The sequence below is a fragment of the Leuciscus leuciscus genome (genome assembly GCF_965113295.1).
Source record: "Leuciscus leuciscus genome assembly, chromosome: 5".
Taxonomy (NCBI): domain Eukaryota; kingdom Metazoa; phylum Chordata; class Actinopteri; order Cypriniformes; family Leuciscidae; genus Leuciscus; species Leuciscus leuciscus.
Window position 1 is genome coordinate 14,868,118 of NC_138729.1, and position 9,425 is coordinate 14,877,542.

General features: G+C 44.8%; 1 long non-coding RNA gene across 2 annotated transcripts; it reads left to right on the forward strand.

Annotated features, from left to right (window-relative positions):
* Positions 1-478: 478 nt before the first annotated feature.
* Positions 479-2,164, forward strand: LOC309499998. 2 transcript variants are annotated; one of them, XR_014206427.1, is made up of 4 exons: positions 483-1,162; positions 1,260-1,651; positions 1,748-1,951; positions 2,035-2,164. It is a non-coding gene; the product is annotated as an uncharacterized lncRNA (long non-coding RNA). The 2 variants fall into 2 exon arrangements; XR_014206426.1 differs by having other exon boundaries at positions 479-1,651.
* Positions 2,165-9,425: the final 7,261 nt, after the last annotated feature.

Genomic DNA, 9,425 nt, shown 5'->3' on the forward strand with positions numbered 1-9,425 from the left:
CCCTGTGGATGACCTGTGACCTACTTTCTGTAAGATCTGAATTTTTGAACTTGAATTTTTGAACTTGAATTTTTGAACTTGAATTTTAGAAAACTGAATTTGAAGTTCCGAATTTCTTCATCTTGAAAACTTGAATCTGTATTTTTTTAAACTGAATATTTGCACTATACGAATTCAGAACAAAAAAACTAGCTGTTTGAAAATACATGTCTATAAAATTCAGCCATAAAAACATTTCAATTTGTTAAATTTCAAACGTTCAATATTCGTTTAAAAAAAAATCTAATTCAGATTTATTTAGACTACCACCTAAAATTCAATTTAGTTAGATTACACTTGCAAATAATTCAAATTTACACAATTCAAATTCAAATCATTTTGTCATATTATAAGCTCCATATGTGTGTGTGTGTGTGTGTGTGTGTGTGTGTGTGTGTGTGTGTGTGTGTGTGTGTGTGTGTGTGTGTGTGTGTGTGTGTATAAAGTCTTTTAGTCCAGCGTGCACAAACAGATCAGTTCAGATCAGCCTCACCAGTAAGATTGTCAAATCCGTGAGCAGGAAGTTTTTGACTGTAATCAGTCCTGCGAGATGAGTAATCCAGCCAACGAACACACGGAAATACACAGCAGTTAAGGCAAATACAGAATACAGGGGAAAGCAGGTAAAATAATTGACAACACCAAACTTAATCTCAGTCAACTAATACAAAATAAGCTTTCCCTCATATGGCCACGCTACATAAGCCAATAAGTGTATTGTTTCTTACTGAGAGGAAAAGGTCCCATAAAATCCATACTCAAAGTTTGACCCGGTTCTGTCACTTGCGTATGCTGTTGAAAACCGCCGGGTTTTGTGTTGTTGTGTTTATATTTTGACAGATACCGCATCCTTTGACGTACTGCCAGACATCTTTGCAGACAAACTACGCCACCTCCAAGAGCCTCAACTGGGTTTTTAGTCGGCCCAAATGCCCTCCCAGAGGGTTATCATGAAAGTAATGTAAAAATCCAGGTATTAATGCCTGAGGAACAACCAATTGGAATTTGTCTCCGTTATTCTTTACAGGTACCCGGCGATATAACACCCCCTGGTGGACCTCGAAGGTAATCTGTTGATCCTGTACCTTTCTGTTTTTTGGGGGCCGACTGCAGGAGAGAAATGGTATTGTCACTACTTTGTGCTTGAGATATTTCAGCTAGAGTGTGAGGTATGTCTGATGTACACTTAGATGTTGTTATGGCGCTTTCTCTTTCCTTAGACTCGCAGGCTCGAGACAAGGCAGCTGGACCCAGGTTGAGACATCCTCTCCTGTGATGTACTTGGAAGTTAAATTGCTGCAGCCTGAGAGTCCACCGGGTCAGCCGAGAGAAGGTTTTTAGGGCTATATAATTAAAGCAGCATGATCGCTGTAAATGTCAAACTGCATCCCTTCAAGATAATGTCACCATTTTTCCACAGCCCAGACCACAGCCAGACACTCTTTTTCAGACGTTGAATAGTTTACCTCAGGTCCTCATAATGTTTGTGACGCATAAGCTATTACTCTTTCCCCCTCAGGAGTTTGCTGGGTGATTATAGCTCCAAAGCCCACATCACTGGCATCTGTATGTATCTAGAAAGGTTGATTGAGGTCAGGTTGCATCAATATAGGTGGGTCTTGCAATATTTGTTTGATGTTCTCAAGGCTGGTTTGGCACTCAGGAGTCCAGTCCGATTTTACTCCTTTCTTTTTCATGTGATTTAAAGGAGCAGTGATGTCGGCAAAAGGGGGAAAGAACTTGTGGTACCATCCTGCAAATTCCAAGAAGTGTTGGAGGGCTTTAAGGTCTTTGGGAGGAGGATAGTCGGCAACAGCCTGGGTCTTTTCAGGGTCGACCTCCACTCCTTTCTCTGAGACGATGTGTCCAAGGAATATTTTAAAGTAGTGACACTTCTTCATGTTTAGAGCAAGTACGTGTTTTTTTTAATGATCGTGAATATATTATAATGTCATCAATGTATACAAAGCAAAATTTCCCTCTCAATTCTGCTAGGACCTTCTCCATCAGCCTCTGGAAGGTGGCTGCGGCATTCCTGAGCCCATATGGCATGGAGCGGAATTGGAATAGCCCCTGGTTTGTAATGAAGGCTGTTTTTATCTTTACTACTTTCCTCCATTTCCACCTGCCAGTATCCTGACTGCAAGTCCAATGTACTGAACCAGGAGGTGCCCTCCATGGATTCCAAGATGTCATGTATTAGTGGCATTGGATATGCGTCAGGTATGGTCTTACTATTAGTCAGGTCAAGTCACCTTTATTTACAGTATATAGCACTTTTTACAATACAGATTGAATCAAAGCAGTTTCACAGTGATAACATGAAAATAATACTACAAAGTTTTTTTTTCTAGAAGAAAATTGCGAAAAGTAATCCAAAAGCCAAGGCAACAGTGGCAAGGAACCAAAACTCCATCAGGTGACAGAATGGAGAAAAAAACCTTAAGTATCCCTGAGTGTTGGCTGTTATTTTGAACGTGGTTTACCCCAAGTGTTTTATACGTTATGTCAGTGAAAAACATAACATAATTGGCGACAAGGTCGATTAAATTACCACAAAGCTACTACAGTGAATCGTGAATAGTTAGGCGTAACATTACTACAACTTTTATTTTATTTTCTCTGCGTAGCTAAAGTGGTCTAGGTTAGCTAGGATGATGGCTGCTACCATTGGCCACATGGAAGGTTTTGATGAAAGCGTCGAACCGTGGACCACATATATTGAAAGATTTGAACTCTTCGTTGAAGCTAACAGTATTGAGGCCGACAAGAAAGTGCCTGTGCTGCTCAGTGTGATCGGAGGGAAAGCATATGGACTACTACGAAGTCTTATCGCACCGGACAACCCGAGAGAGAAAAGCTTCAAGCACATCACAGACACACTACAGCAGCACTTCTCTCCGAAGCCCCTGGTCATCGTGGAGCATTTTTGTTTCCATCGGCGGAATCAGGAGGAGAGCGAGTCGGTGACACAATATGTTGCAGTGCTTAGAGGATTGTCAGAGCACTGTGAATTTGGGGACATTTGGTTGATGCACTTTGCGATAGATTTGTGTGTGGCTTGAAGAGTGAGGCTACTCAACAGCGCTTGTAGACTGAGTCTACGCTGACGTTTCAGAGAGTGGTAGAGTTGGCGGTCTCCATGGAAACACGTCACGTGAAGCACACCAACTCAGCGGATCACTGACGGTAAATGCACTGTCTTTATCAAAGAGTAAGACTGCAAACAAATGCAAACGATGTGGAAAGTGCAAGCAGACAGCTGTTCTTCCATTGTATGTCGTGCAGGGGGACTATCCACCACTCTATGGCAGAGAGTGGTTGCGTCAGATCAAACTGAACTGGAAAGAAATAAAAACAGTCAAATTGAAGATGCTAGAAGCTGTGCTGCAGAAACATGCCACTATTTTCTCTAAACAGTTGGGAGAAATGAAGAACATCAAAGCTAAAATAACATTGAAACCTGAACACAAACCCACGTTTTGCCAGCCCAGAGTCGTTCCGTATGCTCTTCGTCCAAAAGTTGAAGCGGAGCTGAACCGTCTCACTGAAATTGGAGTATTGTCACCGGTAGAGTAGGCTACAGTGAATGGGCTACTCCAATAGTCCCTGTTGTAAAGAAAAACGGAGATGTGCGCTTCTGTGGTGACTTTAAGGTGACGGTAAACCCTGTCTTACACATTGAACACTATCCATTATCGCGCATTGAGGATCTGTTCGCTTCATTAGCGGGAGGACAATGTTTCAGCAAATTAGACTTACCTTCAAATGAGGGTCGAGGAGGAATACAGGAAGTTCCTCACAATTTCCACACAGAAAGGGCTATTCCAGTACAATTGCCTTCCATTCGGGATCGCTTTGGCGCCTGCCATATTCCAGAGAGCTATGGACCAAATATTACAAGGTCTGCCTAATGTCCATTGTTACCTGGATGACATTCTGGTTACCGGGTGGACTGAAGCTGAACACCTGGAAAACCTGGATGTAGTCCTTGGATGACTGGAGCAGTTTGGCTTGCATGCTGAAAAAGGGAAATGTGACTTTTTCAAGGACTCACTGGAATACCTGGGTCACATAATTGATACAGAAGGTTTGCACAAGTCACCTAAAAAAGTAAGTGCAATTGTCATTGAGCCAATTCCATCAAACATCACACAGCTGAGATCATTTCTCGGCCTGTTAAACTATTACGGGAGATTCATACCTAATCTGGCAAACATAGCAAATCCTATGAACGCCCTGCTGTGTAAAGGGAGACGCTGGCAGTGGTCTGCAGAGTGCGATGCTGCATTCAAAAAGGCTAAAGAACAACTGGTGTCACAAAATGTCTTGACACACTATGACCCTCAGAACGCCATTCGGCTTGCATGTGACGCATCACCTTATGGCATTGGTGCCGTCATTTCCCACATGCTACCCAGCGGTGAAGAAAAGCCAATAGCCTTTGTGTCGCGCACACTTAGCAAGGCAGAACAGAATTATGCACAGATTGAGCGCGAGGCTCTGGCCATAGTGTTTGGCATCAGAAAATTCCACCAGTATCTCTACGGACAGAAATTCACGCTTTTCACAGGTCACCGCCCCTTAACTACAATCTTTGGGCCGCAAAAAGGAATTCCGTCTATGGCGGCTGCGTGGATGCAAAGGTGGGCATTACTTTTGTCTGTGCACAACTATACAATAGAGTACAAAAGAGCTGAGCATCATGCAAATGCCGATGGTCTTTCCCGTCTGCCCGTTACAAGTAGATCACAGATGCTGTAGAAAAAAGTAGAAAAAGGATGCTGTAGAGCTGTTTTACCTCGGACAGATGGAGAAACTCCCAGTCAGTGCCACTGATATCCGACGTGAGACTATGAGTGACCCAACCTTGTCTACAGTCGTTGAAATGGTCATAAAAGGGACTCAAGCTGTCAACCTGACTAATAATAATGAACTCTCACCTTTCATCTCCAGACACAATGAGCTGTCCGTCCAACACATGTGCTTAATGCGGGGCATGAGAGTCGTTGTTCCCCACAAGCTGCGGAAAAGAGTACTGGAGGTACTGCACACTGGCCATCCAGGAATTGTTAGAATGAAAGCCATTGCTCGCAGTTATGTGTGGTGGCCTGGTATTGATGCTGACATTGAACTGTGTGTGAAAATGTGTCAGTCATGTCAGCAAATACAGAAAATGCCATCCCAAGCACCCCTCCACCCATGGGAGTGGCCAAGCAAACCATGGGAGCGCATACATGTCGATTTTGCTGGGCCATGTGAGGGTCACATGTACCTAGTCGTGGTTGACGCACATTCGAAGTGGCCTGAGGTGCAGTTGATGACATCAACAACAGCAGGAAGAACAATTAAAGTTTTGCAGAATCTCTTCAGCCATTATGGACTGCCTGAAGTCCTAGTGAGTGATAATGGACCACAATTTGTCTCTCTGGAGTTTGTAACTTTCCTGAAGACCAACCATGTGAAACATATCCGTTCCGCCCCATATCATCCAGCAACCAATGGGCAGGCTGAAAGGTTTGTTCAGTCACTAAAACAAGCACTGAAGACGTCTAAGGGCTCTTCTACTCTTCAGAGACTGCTGGAAACATTCTTGCTGACGTACCGTAACACACCACATCCCATGAAAAGAGAGTCCCCGTCCTTGTTGTTTTTGGGATGACATCTGCGCACACGTCTGGATGCCTTGAAACCCAGTGTGACAGCTGCCGTGCGACTCTCACAGACCTCCCAGGTCCTCTGCCGAGCTGGTCGTTCGAAGCCAAGACAGTTTGAAGTTGGTGATGCTGTGCTGGCTCGTGATTACAGAGGGAGAGAAAGATGGACATCAGGTGTGGTGACGGCTCAAAGTGGTCCAGTATCTTATACTGTGGATGTAGGAGCTTCTGCGGAATGGCGACGCCATGCTGATCAACTCTTGTCCATTCCAAATCAAACAGATGAAACTCAGGTGACACAACCACCTGACATCAGTGATGTGTCTGTTCCTGTACAGACGACTGTAAATGACGATTCTTCGGCACCACCAACAAAAGAACAAGATGTTAACAGGCCCAACCGTCTGACATTATAGAGCCATGAGAAACCTCTGCTGGACTGAAATGTAATTAGTTATGTTAGTGAGCCTGTTCTGACATGGGGCAGAATAATCCCCGAACTGGCTCGAGGCAAGAGGCAGTCTACCCTCTACCTCTAGAGTAAAAATAAATAAATGCATAATTTTTGTGTAGCTGAGAATGCAGTGTTTTCTTTGTTTCTTGATTAAGAGGGGAGGAAATGTTATGTATGTAATACTGCTATCCCCCATTGTGTCTGCAGGTGGCACTGCAACTTGTAATTATTAGTTGTGTTGCTTAAAAATAAATTCAGAAGAAGTAAAGTATCCCTGAGTGTTGGCTGTTATTTTGAACGTGGTTTACCCCAAGTGTTTTATACGTTTTGTCAGTGAAAAACATAAACAGGCAGCATTACAGGTCAGAAGTCATATTGGATCAGAACATTCAGAATATTTATCCATTTCCATCTGGTTGGAAGTCGAAGTCATCACGCCGGTATGGAGACGAGTTTGTTGAGTCAAGTCAAGTCAAGTCATCTTCATTTATATAGCGCTTTTAACAATGTAGATTGTTCCAAAGCAGCTTGAAATTGATAATAGGAAATTTAAAGAAAAGTGTTTTGGCTTTATAGCAGCTGTAGAATAAAGTTATTGTCCAGCTAAAGTTGGTTTGATTGATTCACTTCCGTCGCAACAATCATTAGTTATTAACTTAGGGGCCGCTAACACAACACCGTTTTAACAGAAAACTCTTAAGTTCTTTCTGCGCAAACTTCAAAAACGCGAACCAGTGAGAACACCGATGGCGTGCACATGCACATTACGAGTTCAGTCTATAGGTATGCGCGTTTGAATACATGTGCGCAGGCATGTAGTCCTTCCCTACAAATCAACCCTAAACATACTACTTGTCTGCCCTTAAAATTAATAATACAGAATTTTTATCGCTTCCATGTAGCCACGTGAACCGGAATTATCCGACAACGCTTAAACTGTAGATAGGTAAAGGGAGGGGAGGGAGGCCTTCACAGGGAAGAGCCTAGTTGACATTTCAGGACTGCTCTGTCGTCGCATCCAGGCGCAGGTCCTTCATCAGATCTTGATACAGCCTGGATCCGGCGCACTGCGGTAAACCTCGGGATAAACAGAGAGACTAATATTAGCGTAGATGCCATTCTTCTTATTAACGAGTACATCAGGATTTATGGGAAGTGTTCCCGGTTCCAGCTGACCTAATCTATGCAGCCTAACATTGAATTATAAAAGTCTATAATGTGTTATGTGTATGCTAGGTCAAAGAGATGTGTTTTTAGTCTAGCCTTAAACTGACAGAGTGTGTCTGCTTCCCAGACAATGTTAGGAAGACTGTTTCAAAGTTTTGGTGCTAAATAGGAAAAGGATCTACCGCCAGAGAGTCGATTTTGTATTAAATCTAGGTATTATCAACTGGCCGGAATTTTGAGATCACAATAGACGTGAAGGACTATAATGCGTTAAGAGCTCGCTCAAGTACTGCGGAGCTAAAACATTTAATAGTGCTTTGTAAGTAATCAGCAATATTTAAAAATGTATACGATGTTTAATAGGGAGCCAATGCAGTGTTGACAGAACTGGGCTAATATAGTCATACTTCCTGGTTCTGGTAAGAACTCTAGCTGCTGCGTTTTGGACCAGCTGTAATTTGTTTATTAAGCTTGCAGGGAAACCACCCATAATAGCATTACAATAATCTAGCCTTGATGTCATGAATGCATGGACTAATTGTTCCGCATTTGTCAATGAGAGCATATGACGTAATTACGATATATTTTTAAGATGGAAAAATGCGGTTTTATAGATACTAGACACGTGGCTTTCAAATGAAAGATTGGTATCAAAGAGCACACCCAGGTTCCTAACCGACAATGAAGACTTGACAGAGCAGCCATCAAGTGTTAGACGGAATTCTAGATTATTACGTGAGGACGTTTTTTGTCCAATAATTAGAATCTCTGTTTTTTTCAGAATTAAGAAGTAGGAAATTACTAGTCATCCATGTTATATCACCTATGCATTCCGTTAATTTTGTGAATTGGTAAGTTTCGTCAGCTGAGAGACGGCGAGCGTGGGGGAAACCGAGGGATTCGTCATGTCTGTGAGTGAATGTGGGCGCAGGACAGCGGGCACATTTGCACTGAAAACACCATCGACCTGAGTCGGTTGTATGTGTGTTGGTTTCGTTTTTACAGAAACCGAGAGACATGCAGCGTGTAGTGTTTGTGGGCACTGGGACGTGGGCACGTTCACTACATTCTGTGCGCAATCGACATGAGTCGATTTTATGTGCGCGAGCCCTGTGGGGCGGGCTGTGTCTGTGTGTAGGAATGGGCACTGGGCAGTGGGCATTTTTACTACACTCATAACACCGTCGGCCGTGGCCGGAATACCAGAAAATACGCTCTTTACAGGATTTATCTGGGTCGCCGTGAAAACGGCGTTTGTGTACAGGCAAGCGGGTAATGTAACCGACTTGTTTACTGTAGAGTACACTGGAACAGTCGCATGTAATGGAACTGGACGAGCGGGAAGTTTTGGTGGAAACCCGGCCGCAGCGGGGCTTGAACACCGTCGTTTTCCTAAGCTGGCTAGGAAGACTTTGAGGCCTCGGGCTTCATCTCAACCTTCGGCCGAGTCCCACGCTGTGGGGGGCGGCGGCCGGCAGAGCGAGAGCGTGGTCTCTGGTCCCGGGCCTGTCGACGCTGTGAAGCGGCGGCGGGGGGCGGTGGCTGCGAGCTGCGAGCAGACGGCTGTTTAGAGCGGCCTGATGCGTAGCTAGAGCGCTTTGGCAAAAAGTGCTTCATGGCCTGCGACGTCTTTTGTACCTCAGCGAATCTGTCCGCGAAATCTTTGACGGACGATCCAAAGAGGCCAGTAGCAGAAACGGGGGCGTCGAGGAACACAGAGCGCTCCGAGTCCGGCATTTCTGAAAGCGTCAGCCAGAGGTGTCTCTCAGCAACGGTGAGAGAGGCCATGTTCCGCCCTATGGCCTGTGCAGCGGATTTCGTAGCGCGGAGAGCGAGGTCCGTAGCGCTCCTTAAATCCGCCACGTTGACTGCTTCCGTGCCTTCCTCGTCCAGCTTTCGGAGAAGGTTAGCTTGGAAGATCTGGAGAGTGGCCATAGTGTGTAGCGCTGATGCAGCCTGCCCAGCGGCGGTGTAAGCGCGACTGTGCAGGGTGGAAGTAGCGCGGCAGGCTTTTGAAGGTAGCGCCGTCTTAGTCCGCCGTCCAACAGAGGGCGGGCAAAGATGGGCTGCTACTGCCTCCTCCACTAGAGGGAGAGCGAGGTATCCTC